We start from the raw sequence: 18,028 nt of genomic DNA, 5'->3' as shown, positions 1-18,028 counted from the left end.
TTTATTATTACGCAATTAAAATTTCATAAATTTCGTAATTAAAAAAAATGGTCGGAGTCGTGAAAAATGAGCGACTCCGACCCAAAATACCATAACTCCAACTCTGACTCCACAGCCCTGATTTATTTATTTATAAATTTCATCGTTGATTTGGCAATTTCTACTATGTGCACATAATTTATATAGATAGTTGTCAATTATACCGATGCGATGATCAAAAACATAATTGTTTTTTCTGCTTTTAGCCTTAACGTCTGTGAAAATGGCCAACAATGTTTTGCTACATACAACTGTGGCTAATTGAAAGTTGACATGGCGGTTCTTATACGTATTCTGATTATTTTTTCAACTTTTATGGATTTTTTACACGTTTTTAAGTTTAAAAAAGATACTTATAATCGTTAACTTTCTTTTTACGTTAATACTGTAAAATATACGGGTATTGTAAAATTAGGAATGTATAAATACGTCAATTCTGGGAAAGGTGCATTTTTTTCGTCGTCCAAGCAAGTGCATAATGGCGAGCCTCCAACTCTACACCTTTTTTGCTTCTATTCCTAAAAAGCAATGTGAATAAAACACTTTTATAACATCTTAACAAAATTATTTTGACGTAATTTCATCTTTATTATTAATAAATTCTTGTATTCTTCCTGGTAACAATAAATACAGATTTTCAATTATTTCAAGATCGATCTCCTCTTTCCACAAAAAGTATAGTGTAACGCTGTGCTTTAATGAAGCCAGCTTTTAGTATACCACGGACTAGATCATCATAAAAAGTGGTAAATACCAACATATTATTTAAGTATGATGTAACCGAACATCTCTATCGATTTATTGTAAGGCTTTTCAATGTGCAGGCTGAAAATTCAGTACTTTTCCACAGGGACGTTATTTAAGCTTTTTCCAAGGGGGGGGGGGTCATTGGTCGTTTTTAGTATTTCGATTTTGTGTTTACCGGGTACAAACGCTAACGTAAAACAGGCATCAATCTCGATGAAGCGTTTTCTTTCTTCATGTGACTCATGTTATGCATATTACCTAATACTTTTGATTTAAAGTTTTGGATCTTTATTTTGATTTTTTTCACTTGCACCATGATTTGAGTTTCAATTTCGGATATGGCAAACTCAAATTCTTCTGTTTTTAAATCTATTATGATAAAAATCAATAATATATTCAACATATTTCTTTTCCTACCTAACTCTTCTAAGTCTATTTAATTCTTAAACAGAACATTTTTTATCATAAATAAACTTTATATGAAAATCAAGCGTGAACCTATAAAGCAGAAATATGATTTGTTTTGACACAAATTGAATGAAGGATAAAAAAATACACATAATTTAGCAATTCCATATGTAATTTATTTTTTGGAAGCTGCATGCTGCATGATACACAGGTAATACTAATAAAAGCATGTTGATTTTTTATTTGTAGTTATTAAAATTTCCCATCTTGATAATTTTAAAATGAGAAAATGTAATTTTAATTATATTTACAACTTATCAAATATTTATGGTATAACTTGAAGGTAACTAGGCTTTTAAGTAACATCCTAGAATTTTTAATGAAGCGGCCAAACAAGCAACTACATTTTAAAACCAAACTATATAAATCATGTTGTCTATCATCTAAAAAAATCTTTTTAAATATAAAAACATACATATCTCGCCGTATTGCCAAATAACTCAAAAGTGTTTGAGATAGAATTAGAGACTTTGTATATTTAAAATGTATCTCTCATTGTTATTAAGTTATTGATCCAAATTATTATTATATATTTGTAACGCTATGATGTATAATTAAAAATATCTAATATAATTTTATTCCTTAGTAAAAAATTACAAGCAAGAATATAATTAATTTTATAAAGGAACACTCACTTTTGCCTTTCACAATTATAATATTTTTTAAAATATGAAAAACTACTTATTCTTATTTATACATTTTTTGTTGCACAAATATTATGATATATATATATATATTAATAAAACTGCTGAAGATCAGTTCAGAAATTATCTGCTATTTCTTTGAATATATGTATATGTCTCTCTTTTCTTTTTTGTGTCTATCGACAAATTATATATACTTCTAGTGCAGCTCCATCGTTTGCGGTGATTTCATACTTGAATGCTTTTCAACATTTTTAGTTTTTAGTAATTCACAACAATATGTATTTGCATGTTTGAAAGTGTCGTCTTATAATTGAATACTTTTTAACGTTTTTTACATTCAATGTTAAAAACATTGCTATGAGTTTGAATATGTTATGCAAGATGAATTTTATTTTTAAATTTTTTCCACATTTATCACATTTAAAGTCAAGAACATTATAATGAATTTATTATCTTAAAATATTGTGTCGAGCTATGAATACTTTTCCACATTTTTCACATTAAAAGTCACGTACATTGCTATGTACTTGAATATGTCGTAAAAGCTGGGATTTATTACGTTTATTGATATGGGATTGAATATGTCGTGAAAGTTGGGTTTTATTTTTGAACGTTTTTCCACAATTATCACATTCATAGTCACGAACATCTCTATGCGTTTTGATATGCTCTGAGAGTCTTTCTTTAATTTTAAATGCTTTTCCACATGTTTCACATTCAAATTCACAAATAACTCTATGAATTTTTAAATGTCGTGAAAGATTGTATTTAGTATTGAATGCTTTTCCACAGTTTTCACATTTAAAGTCACGAACATCGCTATGAGTTGTCTCATGTATTTTTAAATACTGTTTACATTTAAATGTTTTTTTACATGTTGCACATTCAAATTCACAAACATCTTTATGAGTTAGCATATGTTGTTTAAGATATCTTCTATGTTTATATTCTTTTCCACATTTGCCACACTCATGTTTATAAGAATTGCCATTGATATGTTGAACTTTGGTATGTTTTTCCTCATCTGGTTTCTAAAATTAAAATTGTACTCGTTTGATAAGTTGTAAATATTGAAATACAAAAAAATTTAAATCTATTTGATTATTACTTTGTTAGCATTGTAAATTTGGTAAGGTAAAATGTCATTACCGATAGTATTCGCCGTAAGTACATCTTTAACATCGTGCACATCTGAAATTAAATAATAATTTTAATTTATTGAAAAGTAATAAAATGCTTTTAAAATCTAACCGATTTCAAGCATGTCATCAACGTCGTTTATACTTTGTCGTGTATCTTCGCTGCTATCGAATTCGCATTTTATAAACTAGAAAAAATATATTTAAGATTACATGTGTTACCAATGTAACATATTAGGTTTCATTACCTCGACTTTACATTGAATCACGTCAACGGAAGCAAACGTTCCTTCATCCATTTCCACGTCCGGTTCTGCAAAAATAAATTTTAATACTTTTAGAGAATATCCAATTAACTAGACAACAATATTCAAAGTTTCAATATGTCATTGGAGAAGTTATATTAGTCTTTAAACAAAAATTATTAATTGCGGCCAGTAAAAAATAAAAATATTAACACTGATTATGGGTGGGGCAGGCAGCTAAATAAAAACACAAATAGTCCAAAAATTTTGAAACAAAAAAATTACCAAATCCACGTTTTCTTCATATAATAAATAGTCCAATTATTTTTTATGTCGTCAATCCATTTTCCAATAGATACATTTTTCTTAAATTTATTTACTTCTTGTAGTAAAAAATCATTTTCCAGCTTTAAATAGTAAATATTTATGACAACAGATCGCTAACGTTTTAGACTTCAAGGACTATTAAACCCACACTTGATCAAACTGTATACCAGGACTGTTATAGATGTGTATTTAGTTTTTTTTAATTTAATTTTTAGTGTCTGTGCAGACAAAAAAACACTTGTTGGTTGAAATTAGTCTCCCGACAATCTAGGTGCTAACATCATTATTGCATTTATGAGATATTCCAAATAAACAAACATATCAACAAGTCAAATCTGTGTCAATACAGACATCGGCGGTGCGGATTTTATCTTAATTTAGGGAGCTGGATAGCAACAGTCATTGGCGAGCCAGCATTGTGACTCTCGAAGACGTTCTGGAACCCAAAACTAGAATTCATCTAGAATAGTTGGATTGTTAACAGTATCCTTCGGTAGTTTGAAGAATGTTTAGTAAAATACAACTTTTTGTGAGAACTCAGCGTATCGAATACCAAAGAAAGACGTTAGAATACAAGAACGGATTATAACCAAATATCCTCATATAAAGTTACCTCAAGAACCTTTTCTGAACTCTTTCGATTAAGAGGGAGTATTTGGTTAGTCGGGGATTCCAAATTATAGATTTCAATTCTAGAATACTGCGAACTAAAGTATCATAGTGGACACGAATAACTGACGGATCATCAAAGTGTAACGCGTTTCTCGTAACAAAGCCGAGCATCTTTGATTATTCGCGGACGTCGTTTGAATTGAAAGAACCTTCACTTGCTTTTAAAAGTAATTCCGAGATCTTTAGTGAATGTTTCTTTAGCCAGAATATTTCCACCAAGATCGTAGGAATATTCATCTATTCTCGAAATCTCAGCACACACTTGTAACAAGTAAGGCTTTATTAATTACCATAATAGGGCGAAAATTAAAACATTTTAATAAATTGCAAATATATTCAAGTTAATCCGCGGATCACCGTTTAGTAAGGTGATCAGGTGTACTCCTCAAAGTTTCTTGAACAAAAGTTTTCAAAATGACCTTTTTTTACAATTTCTCCTCCTCAAAAAAAAATCGACCTTTCAACAAAAATTTTGGAAGTGACTTTTCTTTAGCCCCCGGAGCAATTTTTAATTTTTGGACAAAAATTTCAAAGATGGATTTTGAACAAAAATTTCTTAAACTTTTTTCTTAGGTACCATATCAATTTGTCCTTTGTTCTCCCCGAACAAGATGTAAATTTCAAAACGTTTAACGATCGAAATTCCAACATCGCAGTACAAAAACAGTTACGTCCTCGTCTTCCGCTTTTAACCGATAAGCGTCGCGAAACGAAGATCCTCGTTTCTCAAATACAAAGTGTAAAAATTGATTATACCGGTTTTGATAAACGCCATTGTATCTCAACGACAAGTTGACAGCAGCTGTTTGGTCCAAATACGATGAATTTTCGAGCATGAGTGCTTCATAGAAATAATAAATAATACTGAATAAATTACAACAGTGTCTTAAATACAAAAATTTAACAATTTCTAATACAATTAATAAAATAAAAAGTAAATTACAATAAAGGGCAATTCAACTTCAGTTTTCGGATTTAAAAAGACACAAATTTAATGAAATTTATTGATTTTTGCCCTTTGACGTCGGACACAAGCACCTTCATAAGGGTGTCGACACTGTACTCTGCTGCCTACCCCAAAGAGTCCCTTGCTCCTTCAAATGAGCCCATGTTACTCTCCCACACTAGAATGACAGACTTCCAGCTTGTGGTGGACTGGCTCCCCAACTTTCAGGCGGTAACTTGGCCATAATTTGGCGGATGTTGGTTTTTAGACGCTTCAACGTTTTGGGCTTAAATTGCATGATCTTGGCGGCCAGTTGACGTCACCTAATACATGTGGCGTATTGCGCCGTATTGTTGAAACCGCACGTCTTCCTCATTAATATTGTTGCAATCTAAGGAGCGAATATTGAGACGCGCATGCGCGGGCTCTCGCGCCTTCATTGGGACTCCCGCGCAGATCGGCAGTAACGGTGCATCGGCCGCCACGCTCGGGGTGCAGCGCTATTGCTTCTCAGTAATGGACGCCGTGTAAACATAATTCACGTGTTTTCATTTCTCAAGGCTCTGATGTAACGGCATCACATAGGCCTACGTAACACTGATGTCAGAAGTGTTGCATCAATATGCCGAGAAATCGCGAAGTAATCGTGGAGTCGGAGTTGGATGCCATCATTGAACGCCTCTCCCTCGTCGAGGCTGAGAAATGGAGGAGCTTCGTGGGCATTCGAGGGCAGACGCTGGGAGGCGTTTATAAGCCGATTCACCTTCGCGGCCGAGTTGAACGAGACCGAGCCGTCTGCTCGAACACTGTGCGCGTCTCTGAGAGAGGAGGCGCTAGATTTTGTACTGACTCTTCAGCCGAAGGTGAGACAGAAGTGGTCATCACTGACGAAAGCCTTAGAGCAGAGGTTCGGAGAACGCACATTTGACTTCCAGATATTTAATCAGCTCGCGACCGGGAAATGACGGAAGTCAGAAACTTTAGCGGAGTTTGCGGCCGAGCTGGAAAAGATGGTTCAACGACTATTCCCCGAGATGGACAAGAAGGCGCTTAACAGGCTAAGCATCTTTTATTTTACGACAGGGATCTCCATCCTGGACATGGAGACGGCAGCGTACAGGGCCGGAAGCGACACGCCATTGCAATATGTCGTCGATATTGTGCAGCGAGTACACATGTCAATAGAGGCAAGCCGCGCACGCCAGCAGGCGGCCCCGTGAGAAGTTTTCCCGCCGCGAGGCAAATTCACGCTGAACCAAATTATACCGCGACGAGGAGATCATGTAAGGTGAGGACAAAGGAGACGCGTGGGTCCTAGTTGTCACGAAACGCCGAGGACCCGAGCAGTAGCCGAAGCATAATATAATACAGCATGTATTATATTATGTATGTTTCTTTTTATTATTGAAGATACGTGGCTGGATAACTGAGAGGAAGTTTAAAAAATTAAGATACACATAAGAATAAATTGGATTGGATTAAGCTCTTAGATTAAAAATATTTCGTATTTAAAATTAGTATATAATATAATGATTCTTTTAACGTGTATAACATTCCTGTGATTTTTAGTATTGTTATTTTTTAACAATGAATATCAATTTTTATATTTTTATTCATAGATTTTTTTAATAAAAATATTTATTTAGGGGGATCAACGTTTTATTGAGTGCGGCCTTGTGTTGAATCAGATAAATGTATGCGGCTTTCAAAAATAGAAAGGTTCCCCACACCTGCTGTAGAGCTAATAGTAGGAGAAACCCAAGATTGCCATCTCTTTCTCAATTATGAATAATGATGATACGGATAGCTCTTGAACTGACTATTTTAACGCAAATAAAGTATAATTATCATTACTGAAACTCATAACTATTAGTGATTGTGTAGTGTAGAACAGAAATCTTCTGGACACCAATGGGTGAACATAGTGTTTAAAACATAAATTATTAAATATAGAGTAAAATTAATTGTTGGTCATAAACTAGTTTTAATGTAAATTCATTAACACGCGAATGATGTGGTTTTATTGCATGTATTACTAGCAGTAGCACTATTTCTAACGAACTATAAAAATCTGAAGCATTTATCCATTTTTCTACTATACTCGACAATTCGTCGTATTTAGACCAAATATTTGTTGTCATGGCAGAAGAGTATATTTTTTCTTCTGTACTTGATGTGGATTTTAACGCATACTGTCAACCTAACGGTGTTCTGTCATAATGGCGTTTATTAAAACCGGTAGAGTCCATTTATTATTATTTTTTCTGATTGCAATTAATAACAATCAACGATGAAAATTGTTGCTTGACAGCTGTCACTTTTCTATGAAACGGACTATTGCTCACACGAAAAATGGCCACAGATCGATCACACAAGGCAGTTGCTTATAGGAATATTGCACACATAGTAAGGAATGGTAACTTTTTAAGGAAAGTTATTTGTGTCCTGTTACTTTTAAAAGTAAATTATTTGGAAAACATAATTTTTTACTTTAATAACAATTTAGTTATTAATATTGAATATCTTGCTCAATCTTAATATGTATGATTAAATTAATTAATCATTAAAATAACAATACAGGCGGCCCTCGACTTTCGCACAATTCGCTATTACGCACATTAAAAAAAAAACGTTTTTTTTTTAAATTAATTATAAACATGAGTGAGAAACGGAAAAACTTTAGTGTTGATACGAACAAAAAGAAATCAAGGACTCATAAACTTCACACGATTCGAGACAAAGATGGAAATTATTAGACGTTCTGACCAACATCAAAAAGATGTCCCTCTGAGTATTTCAATTATTCAAGCAAAAGCTCTTAGTTTGCACAAAGATTGGAAGGATAGATTAAAAAAAATATTTTATCACGGTTTTTTCAAGCAAGGAACGGTTGGTTTTACAATTTTAAAATGAGGTATTCTTTTCATAATATTAAATTTACTGGAGAATTGGCTGATGCGGATAAAGATGCTGCAAAAGAATTTATTTCCTAATTATCCAAAATTATTGAAGATGGAGAATATTCCTCTAGCCAAATATTTAATGTAGATTTTTTTACTTCCCTCTATTTTCGTACATTCAATATTCGCACACATTTTCAGGAACCAATTATGTGCGAAAGTCGAGGACCGCCTGTAAATAGGATAGTTATATAGTATTATTTAAATATCTATTTGAAATATTATGTATTTTATATGTCTACAAATGTGTTTTTTGTAGATTAATTTAATATGTATTTTATTTTAAATTAATTTAATATATCTTTACAATATCTTTTTCTTTGCGATATCTTGAAATATTTGCTTACTTCTTTTTTTATTTACTTACGTATTTAAACATTGAAAATGTAACAATATGCACGTAAGAATATAGTGATTGCGCTGAAACACTTTTCCTAGTACTTGTGAATTATTTATTATGACGGGAGTTAGAAAAATATATTTCCTGTATAATAATTAATTACATACGATCAGCTATTACATAATTATTTTATATCTATCACTGGTTCATAGCTCAACAAATCAGCAGTATCATAACGTTTTCTTAATTAAAATTATCCATGTGTTTTCGATTTTTAAATCAAAAATACCTAATTGCCACATTATTATTTAACCCGGATATTTTTCTTGTAAAACTGGATAAAATTATTAAAAAAATAGTTTAAGAATATTTATTAATATCTTATTTCAATCAATTGATTTTGTTTATTACTTTATGTCCTGTTAATATTGAAATTAAATAACTTTTCTTAAAAAACTTACCTTTCCTTAAACCGTGTGAGCAATCGCCTTGCAAGCGATCAACTTGTGATCAAATTTCGTTTGAGCAAGTTGCTTTGTGACCAATATTCGTGTGAGCAATAATTCGCGTGACCAATTGCTATGTGATCACCGAACCGAAATTAATACATGTTGAAAATATTATCTGTTATGTAGAATTGAAACCTATTGTTTTTTTATCAACGACATACATGGCTATTTTTTGACACATGGCTATTTTTTACTATTTAATTAGATATTCCATATTAAAATCCATTAACCATTATCTTTGCAGAATTTGACATAGAAAATGAAGAAGGTAAATTTGTTTCCACTGACATGATTCAATGTATAATTGAGGTAATACAACGTAATATATTTTGTTAAGAAATGTATTCTTAATTTTTTTTTTTATAGATTCCTGACGTAAAATTCGATTATGATATCCGCGACAATACACATATAGGTGATGTAGACGACATGTTTGAAATAGGTTAAACACACTTAATTATATAGCATTCTGTTACATTTCAATATATTTAAATTATTCATTATTATATGATTTCAGAAATTTATGATGTTAAAAATGTATTAGGTAATCCCGGAATTAATGTCGTTTTTTATTAAAACTCAAACTTATTTTTTTTTTCAATTATTTAATATTTTTTTAATACAAAGTAATTTCTAGTGTTATCTACGACTCTTTGCCATCTTGTTACTAGATCTAAAATTCCTTATTCATAAAAGGCTTTTGGTTTAGATTCGAAGAACTCCGAAAGACCCGATTTCAGTTTTTGTCGAATTGTCGAATTTTTTGTTCCCTAATTGCGTTTCTAAAAAGCGAAATAAGTGAAAGTTGCTCGGTACCAAGTCCAGAGAATAGGGTGGATGCAATAAAACATCCCAGCTAAGGTCCTGGATTTTTTTGCTGGTAATATCGGCAACATGCGGCTGGGCGTTATCATGTTGAAGAATGACATTACTTTTATTTACAAGAGCAGGTCTAATTTTTTGTAACGTCGTATTTAATTTGTCCATCTGTTCACAATAAAGGGCTGCAGTAACAGTTTGCCCTTGTTTTAAAACATCATAATAAATTACACCTTTCGAATCCCACCACACACACAATAATGCTTTCCGAGGATGTAGTCCTGGTTTTGGTGTTGGAATTGGGGTTTGACCTCGATTTAACCATTGTTTCTATTTTTTTATATCATGATAAAGAACCCATTTTTCGTCTCTGGTGATAAAGTCATGGAGAAACGGGGTAAAATGTTGCTTTTCTTGCAGTATTTTGCATGTGTTGAGGCGTTGAGCTTTGTTGCGTCGGTGAGCGCGTGAGGAACCGAGATACCTTATTTTTTAACTTTTCGCAGTTTCTCAAGATAACGATGGGTGTTCGACCGTGATGTGCCGACTTTCTTCGATAATTCATCAATGGTCATAATCGGATTTGCTTCGATTTCCGCCTTTAGAGCTGGACTATCCACTAGACTGGGCCGTCTACTTCGAAGCTCGTCCTTCAAATCGAGATTGCCCGTTGGAAATTTTTTGAACCCACTTTGGCACTTTCTTTTGTCCAGTATATCATCGTAAATGTCATAAATGCATTCTGTTGCTTCTGTCGCAGTTTTTTTTGAATGAAACGAAAACAGCATACAGTTTCTTAAATGTGTTTCCGAAGGACACGTCTCTGCCATTGTTTGTAAATGGGGTAGAAAAGTTTTTTTTTGTTTAAAAGAAAGGCAAAGGATGACAGAGAAGAAAAAAATTACAACACACGTCTTCACTGCTCATCGGACCCAAAAATACTAAGCCAAAGTTGCCTATTAAAAAAACGACATTAATTCCGGGATTACCTAATACTTAGGACAATACTATCGGTGTGGACGTTATATATCTCGCCAAATTTACAACAACATCAAAGTAATAATCAAATAGATTTAGATGATTGTATATTTAGATATTTACAATTTATCTAATAAATAAAGTTTAAATTTTAGATACCAGAAATAGGAAATTGTACCAGAATTCCACATATGCATGGTGATTCTTATAAAAATAAGTGTGAAAAATGTGGGAAAGGCATTCGATTTACAAAAATATCTTACACGGCATATGCTAACTCATAGTGATGTTCTTGACTTTAAATGTGAAAAAGGATTTAAATATAAAAGCACACTTTCAGGGCATATGAAAACTCATAACGATGTTCGTGACTTTGAATGTATAAAATGTGGAAAAGCGTTCAAAACTAAACCTGTTCTTTCTCGACATATCAAAACTCATAACGAAGTTTGTGATTATGGATGTGAAAAACGTGGAAAAACATTTATAACTAAATTCATTCTTTCACGACATATTCAAACTCATAGGGAAATAAATATCTTTGAATGTGAAAAATGTGGAAAAGCATTTAAATATAAAAGCAGACTTTCATTGCATATAAAAACTCATGGTGATGTTCATGATTTTAAATATACTAAATGTGGAAAAGTATTCCCTTATAAACCTATTCTTTTACTACATATTTAAACTTATAATATAAGCTGATTTTCAGGGCATATAAAAAACCAGTGATGCTCGCAACTTCGAATGTGAAAAGTGTAGAAAAGCATTTAATTGTCAAGTCCATCTTTTACAACACATGCGGACTCATAGCGATGTTCGTGACTTTAGTTGTGAAAAATGTGGAAAAGCATTCACAACTAAATACATTCTTGCACCACATACGAAAACTCATAGTGATGTTTATAAATATATTTGTGAACAATGAAAAAACATTCAAATGTCAAGTCTACCTTTCACAACATAAAACCAGGCTTTTAGAGCATATGAAAACTCATAGCGATATTCATGACTGAATGTGATAAACGTGGAAAAGCATACAAAAGTAAAAATCACACTTTCGGTATGTATGAAAACTCGTAGTGATGTCTATGATTTTAAATGTGAAATATGTGGTAAAGCATTAAAGTATAAAACAGTGAACGTCACAGCTTCCATTTTTTATCCAAAACACACACGCACGTTGAACCAACACAATCATACATAGGAGTTGACAACTAGTTATTGTGATATAATATATATATATATATATATTAATTTTTATTTATTTTGTGCGAAATGGGCAAAAATATTTATTTTTAGAGCCAGATGTGGCAAATTCATATGCGCGTGCATCACTTCTCCCTCGCATACATCTGTTATACGTAAACAATGTATTAACAGAAAGAATGCCGATGGACTATTGCAGAATGAAATTTAATGCATCAGTTAACAGCAAACTGTCTTTGGATTCAGTACTCTCACAATTTTTCATAGTTGCTTTTACACATACTTGAATTGAAAATGAACTACCAAGCTTCTTCTACATTATTAGAAAGTCTTGTTGGAACGAAATCAAAGAAAACTGCCCAAAGGAAGTTTGTTTGACATTATGTAATTATAATTTGTATGGATTATTTTCTTCTTATTAACTAAAATTTGTTTTTTTTTATTCATTTTAAGATATAATTCCACTTTTATAAAATATGGATTTACCAATATCATACGTGATGGAAGGAGTATTCCAAATGCGTTTATTGTAATCGAATGTTCTCAAATAATTCGATGAAACCTTCGTTATTTAAAAAAACACCTGTTAGCATTTCATCCTGGATTGGCAAACAAAGACACCGATTTCTTCAAGCAACAGGAATCTATTTCAATTAGGAATAATTTAAATATAAGTGAATTTCATATGATTAAACTATCATATATCCTTTCGAGCAGAATTGCTAAATGCCAAGCATCATACTGAATGAGATTAGATTTAGTAAAACCCTCAATTTTAGACGCTAGCAATGTAGATTTTAGCGAACCTTCTTTAACACAGCAATTTTCTTGCCCTTTCGGCTTTTACGGTTTCATGGCGCGTTAAAACTCTTTCATTTGACATTGAAAATCAATTAATCGATAGATTAAAAGCAAGTCGATTATTTGCCCTTCAAATTATGCTTAGGATTAGCCTTGGGATTGACAAATTAGCTATTCATGACAAAATAATGCATCTGATGTGTGAAGAGGATATTGATTGATTCTGTACAAAAGGAAGGTAATTGTGTAGCGACTCCTATGTCTCAGACACGAGTTTGAGGTCCCACCTTGATCCTTGATCCTGATGTTTTTTGGTGCTCATAATTTTTTTGGCTGTTTGATTATTATGATTGTTAAATTAAAGTTGTGGTTGGACTGTATTTGAGGTAATGGATGGGGATGTGATTGGTAGTTGGCGGGTTAGGATAGCTTGTGGGGGATGATGTTTGGGTTTAGGTCCACTAAGTGTTGTAAACGAGGTCACCTTCGACCTCGAACTACCTCTTTGCTCCAAGAACATCTTCGCTAGATTTTCATAAATATATGATTTAAAAATTAGTATATTTACTTTACTTAACTGTGATATTATTTTGAATTTTTATTTTTTAAATATAATTAATTGTATTTTAAAATATGTATATTTTCTATGTATGTACATTTATATCCATTATGTCTGTAATTTGTATCGCTATATAAAAAAAATATTTTATAAATTTTTGAAATGTTTTTAATTGCAATTTTTAAATAATATTGTTACAAAGTATAATTGTTTAGTTGTCACATCGTTCGTCAGGTTGGTTACTGCTCACACATCCGTCTGGAATGGCGGGCGCCGTTGGATATCCCACCCGCTAACCCACGATCGCATTGCACGCCCGTCAAGTGTTGCCACTCTCCGCATTGCTGATTCGGGATTTAACAATCGGCCATCCTGAAACAATTAATGTCCTCATCAAAAGAATTCGCCAGACCGTCACCTTTTTCAGTGAATTTACATATTCACTCGTTTGAGTGATCTTCGAGTTACCAGATTACCTACCAACTAAATCTGTCCATAGATCAACAAAACTCACCTGCCTAATTGATAGACCCTAATTTCCAGATTCCCCACCAATTAAATCTGTTTATAGATCAACAATTTTAACCCAACTCCTCTAAAAAATCCCAGCCGCCTACTCGATAGATTTTAAGTTATCAGATTCGTCATAACATAAACCCTTTTAATCAACAGACCAATCAAATTGCCAGTTATCAGATTCGTCACCTAAACCTGTTCTAAGATAACAAATCTCACCCACCTACTCGACGGATAGTAAGTTATCAGATTCGTCACAACATAAACTTGTTCAACTTTAGCAAATCAGTAAAATATTTAAGTATCAGATTCGTCATCTAAACCTATCCTAGAATCGAATCAAACAAATCAAATTGACCTATGTAATATAAATATTTAGTTATTAGATTCATCACCTAAACCTATTTTAAGATTAAACAAATCTCGTCCACCCATTGATGGATCTTAACCCTTTGAAAGCGTTAATCAAAAATAATATTTTATTGTTTTTTTTTGAAAAATGCAAATTTTACCTTGATACTGTGTTTAAATGTTCTGATTTTTTAATTTTTATTCATTTAAAATGATATTTTGTTTATTCACAAAAAAAAGTTTTTTCTTAAAAAGCATTTTTTTACTGATTTTCACGTAAAGAGATAAAAAATCAATTGGGCGACTTTAGTCGCTTTCCGCGTTCAAAGGGTCAAGTTATTAGAATAAGCCTAACAGATCAATCAAATTTAAAAAAAAGGCTCGGTTGTTTTCAGTCATCCAAGTCTTCATCTGATGAATCACCCGCATGAAAGGCTCTGCTTTGGTAACGCCGCAAGTAGAGTCTCCAATTCGAGTAATCGAGTACTCGATACTCGAGTATACTTGTCTATTTTTCAAGTACTTGATAATCGAGTATTTTGAAAATTACTCGATTAATACTCGAAATTAAATTTTTTTTAAATATTTCAGAAACAAAAATAATTTTAACTCGGTCCGGTAAAGGTTAACGTCTTGCTTTTATTTGGCGTTTATGCCCGAAGTCCCGAGTTAGAGCGGTTACTATCAGGTATAATTTTTTCATAGTTCCATAGTTGCATAGTTCCGGTCGTCGGCTATGTTAGTGGGTACGACGGAGAAATTTCTTTTATGTTTTCTGTTCGACAGTCCCGACTTATCTAATTTATGGCAATGAACAATATGAAATATCAAAAAAAAAGTTTTAGGTTTTATGACTATGCAGTTGTAGCGTAAAGTGTTGTAAATTGTTTATACTGATCCCTCAGCTTAAAATATAAATCAAAACAATTGTGTGTTTTCAAGGCATTTAAAGTAAAGTCAGTTCTTTGCGAACCGTTTAGCTCTAGAGTGAAAGGGATTCACCCAAATACATCTTCGAAGGATATAGATTTAAATTCTTCGCATTAATCAGAAGGAGTAGAATATTGTATATTGTTAAGAAAAAAATCTATTCAAGAAGAATTACAAAATGCTATTTTGTCAATAGTCGAAGGAAATAAGAGAAAAGCAGAGAATGAAAGAAGAGAACATAAAAAGAGAGTTCAAAAAATTTTATATCTATAAAAAGCGAACAGATATAAATTAGAAGCCTTATCCAACGCGTTAATGACAATAAGACCAACATCAACAGCAACGGAAAGGGTTTTTTCCATAACGGGAATAATAAAACCAAAGGTTAGCAGTAATATTAAATTCGAGACACCTTTTGCATTATTGTTTTTAAAAAGTATGTTCGTGAAGTTAAAATAATTGTAAAAATTAACATACCAAGTATTTTATTAATTTATTTATATGTGCACGAATTTGAATAATAGCTATTTTGGTACATTTGGTAAATACTCGAAAGTACTCGAGTACTCGAGTATTTTAAAATTTTAATATTCGATACTCGAGTAGTTGATGGTTCGAGTAATTGGAGACTCTAGCCGCAAGGCATCAACCGCCACGGTCGCTTTAAACCGTTTTTATCCCCTAACACACTTAAGCTAAATAATCTGATATCTATCATTCGAAACACAGAATCACATAATGCTGCTTATCACTAAGCATGTTATTTACAATTCCTTGAAACATCGCCAGCGACTTTCCAAGCTAAATGGAACACACAAGTACTCATTTTGCCTGTCTGGAGTGATAAATGCCGTTTAGTGGACTGAATCGCGATTCATCGAAGCCTTATGATATCCTTGCGCTATGTCTAATGTTGAGAAGTAAAACTTTCTAATCGATCAAGCAATCTAAATGATCCGAAATCAATGGCAATGGATATCTGTCTTTCACTGTAGCTGTATTTAACGCCCTATAGTATACACATAACCTAATACCGGTACGCGACAATTGGGCGACGGACAAATGGGCGATTCCGCTCTATTGGGCGACGGTCAAATGGGCGATGGTTATTTGGGCGACAGAAATTTAAAAAAACTTGCACGCTTAGCTGTATTGTTTTTTTATTTTAAAATTATTAACTCGTATTATAATTATGTATATGCAATACCACGTAAATATTGTATGAAATTTTCTCTATTGTACCTCAAAACCTTTATACCAATTATTTGGTCAGCTTCTTCGTAACGTCTTATTTGTGCCGATGTTCAAAACCTACTACTATATAGTTCTCTCATAATCAACATTATAGCTTTTTTGGATTTTTGGATTTATCTGAGACCATTGATAAAAATCTATAAATTTGGATGACTTGAACTGCTACAAAAGCTCAATTGCAGTTTCCGATAACATGCCTCGGCAAAATTATTGGTCTTATCGCTTCCGTTTAATGTTCTATGATAAACAGACGAAACGTTGGATGGAAAAATCAAGTGGAGCCTTACTTCTATTATTTCTTAGGCGACCTATATAGGCGTTCGTAAACCATTTAAAAATTGCTTCTAATTCACTGGATAAATGATTCTCTAGTTCAGAAAAAGCTTGTAGCAAAAGCGAAGATTTTGTACCAGATTAAAAAAGCAAGCATTTATGTATTTACGTATAATGCTTTTTATCTTTTAAGTCTTTTCTAAAAAATATTAGTAATTTTTATTTTCATGTGTACGTATGTATATATTTTAATATGTAGTAAATCATGTTAATTAATTATTTAATAATAGGGTCATGTTACTAAATAAAACGATAAAAATAAGATTCTGGTACTTACAGTTGTCGCAGACTTAGCTAACAAAGACCCCTTTAGTTGTATAGCTCTGCACCTAGTCGCCCTTGCCACCAGTTTTCTTGCCTTCAGTGAAATTTTCCACTGCCCAGGTTGGTGACTTTTACTCCTATTCCCGCTTGTAAAATACGACACACAAATACGTAAAATGTAAAATACGACATACAAATGATCCCACTTCTGATTTGTTAAATGAATTTTCTTCATATCTCTTCCTAGTTAGGTTGCTAAAACTGCAGTGCCGAAATGATGTCCGTCTATTCCACCCTGCCATCTTCTAACCATGATCTGTCACCAACTTTACATGTTAACATTTGGCTTTATCACCGATTTTATGTTACTGTCTCGATTTGTAATTCTAAATATTCAAGGATTAAAGACAAAGAAAACACATCTTTGCAAGTAAAAAGTATATTATATTATAAAAATATAAATTGATTTATATTACATAAGATTATACATCATTTATAAATATGACAATATCGTTTGAGAAGGGTCGTAGGTAAATGAGCTCAAGAAAGCTTAGCAGAATTATCCTACTGCAACTTCTCTTACCCAACCATTAGAGATTGCTCAGCTAAGCCTTTCATTGGTCCTACGCCTGCTCCTATCAAAGCTATACTATCTTTAGCTTTCAGAACAATTGTCTTTTATACGGTTTCTCGTCACGCATGCATAGGCAATTATTCGGCAATACAATTACATTAAACTATTACGAAGACATTATAAAAAAATATAATATTGATAAATACACATTTGTTCGACAAATAACAATTTCATGTTACAATACTAATATGTATATATAAAAAAAAATTTCGATTGTCAACAATTTGTATTAATAGATAATATTAATTTATATATATTATATATACTATTGAACACATCTGATACATTTATACAATAACAAATTAGTGTTCTAAAAAATTAATGATAATAAATATTCACAT

General features: G+C 32.2%; 3 long non-coding RNA genes across 10 annotated transcripts; 1 reads left to right on the top strand and 2 right to left on the bottom strand.

Moving 5' to 3' along the window:
- Positions 1–2,059: 2,059 nt before the first annotated feature.
- Positions 2,060–5,084, bottom strand: LOC148238726 (uncharacterized). 7 transcript variants are annotated; one of them, XR_015812640.1, is made up of 5 exons: positions 3,571–5,084; positions 3,289–3,353; positions 3,153–3,228; positions 3,051–3,092; positions 2,060–2,932 (listed from the first exon to the last, which is right to left on the bottom strand). It is a non-coding gene; the product is annotated as an uncharacterized LOC148238726 (long non-coding RNA). The 7 variants fall into 7 exon arrangements; XR_015812642.1 differs by having other exon boundaries at positions 4,862–5,084; XR_015812639.1 differs by having other exon boundaries at positions 5,041–5,084.
- A 2,253-nt stretch (positions 5,085–7,337) lies between these two features.
- LOC148238725 (uncharacterized) lies at positions 7,338–15,447 on the top strand. 2 transcript variants are annotated; one of them, XR_015811759.1, is made up of 6 exons: positions 7,338–7,468; positions 9,284–9,348; positions 9,406–9,481; positions 9,557–10,914; positions 10,992–12,413; positions 12,499–15,447. It is a non-coding gene; the product is annotated as an uncharacterized LOC148238725 (long non-coding RNA). The 2 variants fall into 2 exon arrangements; XR_015811758.1 differs by having other exon boundaries at positions 10,992–15,447.
- LOC148238724 (uncharacterized) lies at positions 13,671–17,046 on the bottom strand. The gene is made up of 2 exons (XR_015811764.1): positions 13,920–17,046; positions 13,671–13,777 (listed from the first exon to the last, which is right to left on the bottom strand). It is a non-coding gene; the product is annotated as an uncharacterized LOC148238724 (long non-coding RNA).
- Between the last annotated feature and the right edge of the window lie 982 nt (positions 17,047–18,028).

Source organism: Plectrocnemia conspersa, unplaced genomic scaffold (genome assembly GCF_051122295.1).
Source record: "Plectrocnemia conspersa isolate PC_06_02 unplaced genomic scaffold, ASM5112229v1 ptg000001l, whole genome shotgun sequence".
In the NCBI taxonomy this organism is placed as follows: Eukaryota; Metazoa; Arthropoda; class Insecta; order Trichoptera; family Polycentropodidae; genus Plectrocnemia; species Plectrocnemia conspersa.
Note: the sequence above shows the minus strand (reverse complement) of the source record. Positions and strands in the feature narration are given on the sequence as shown.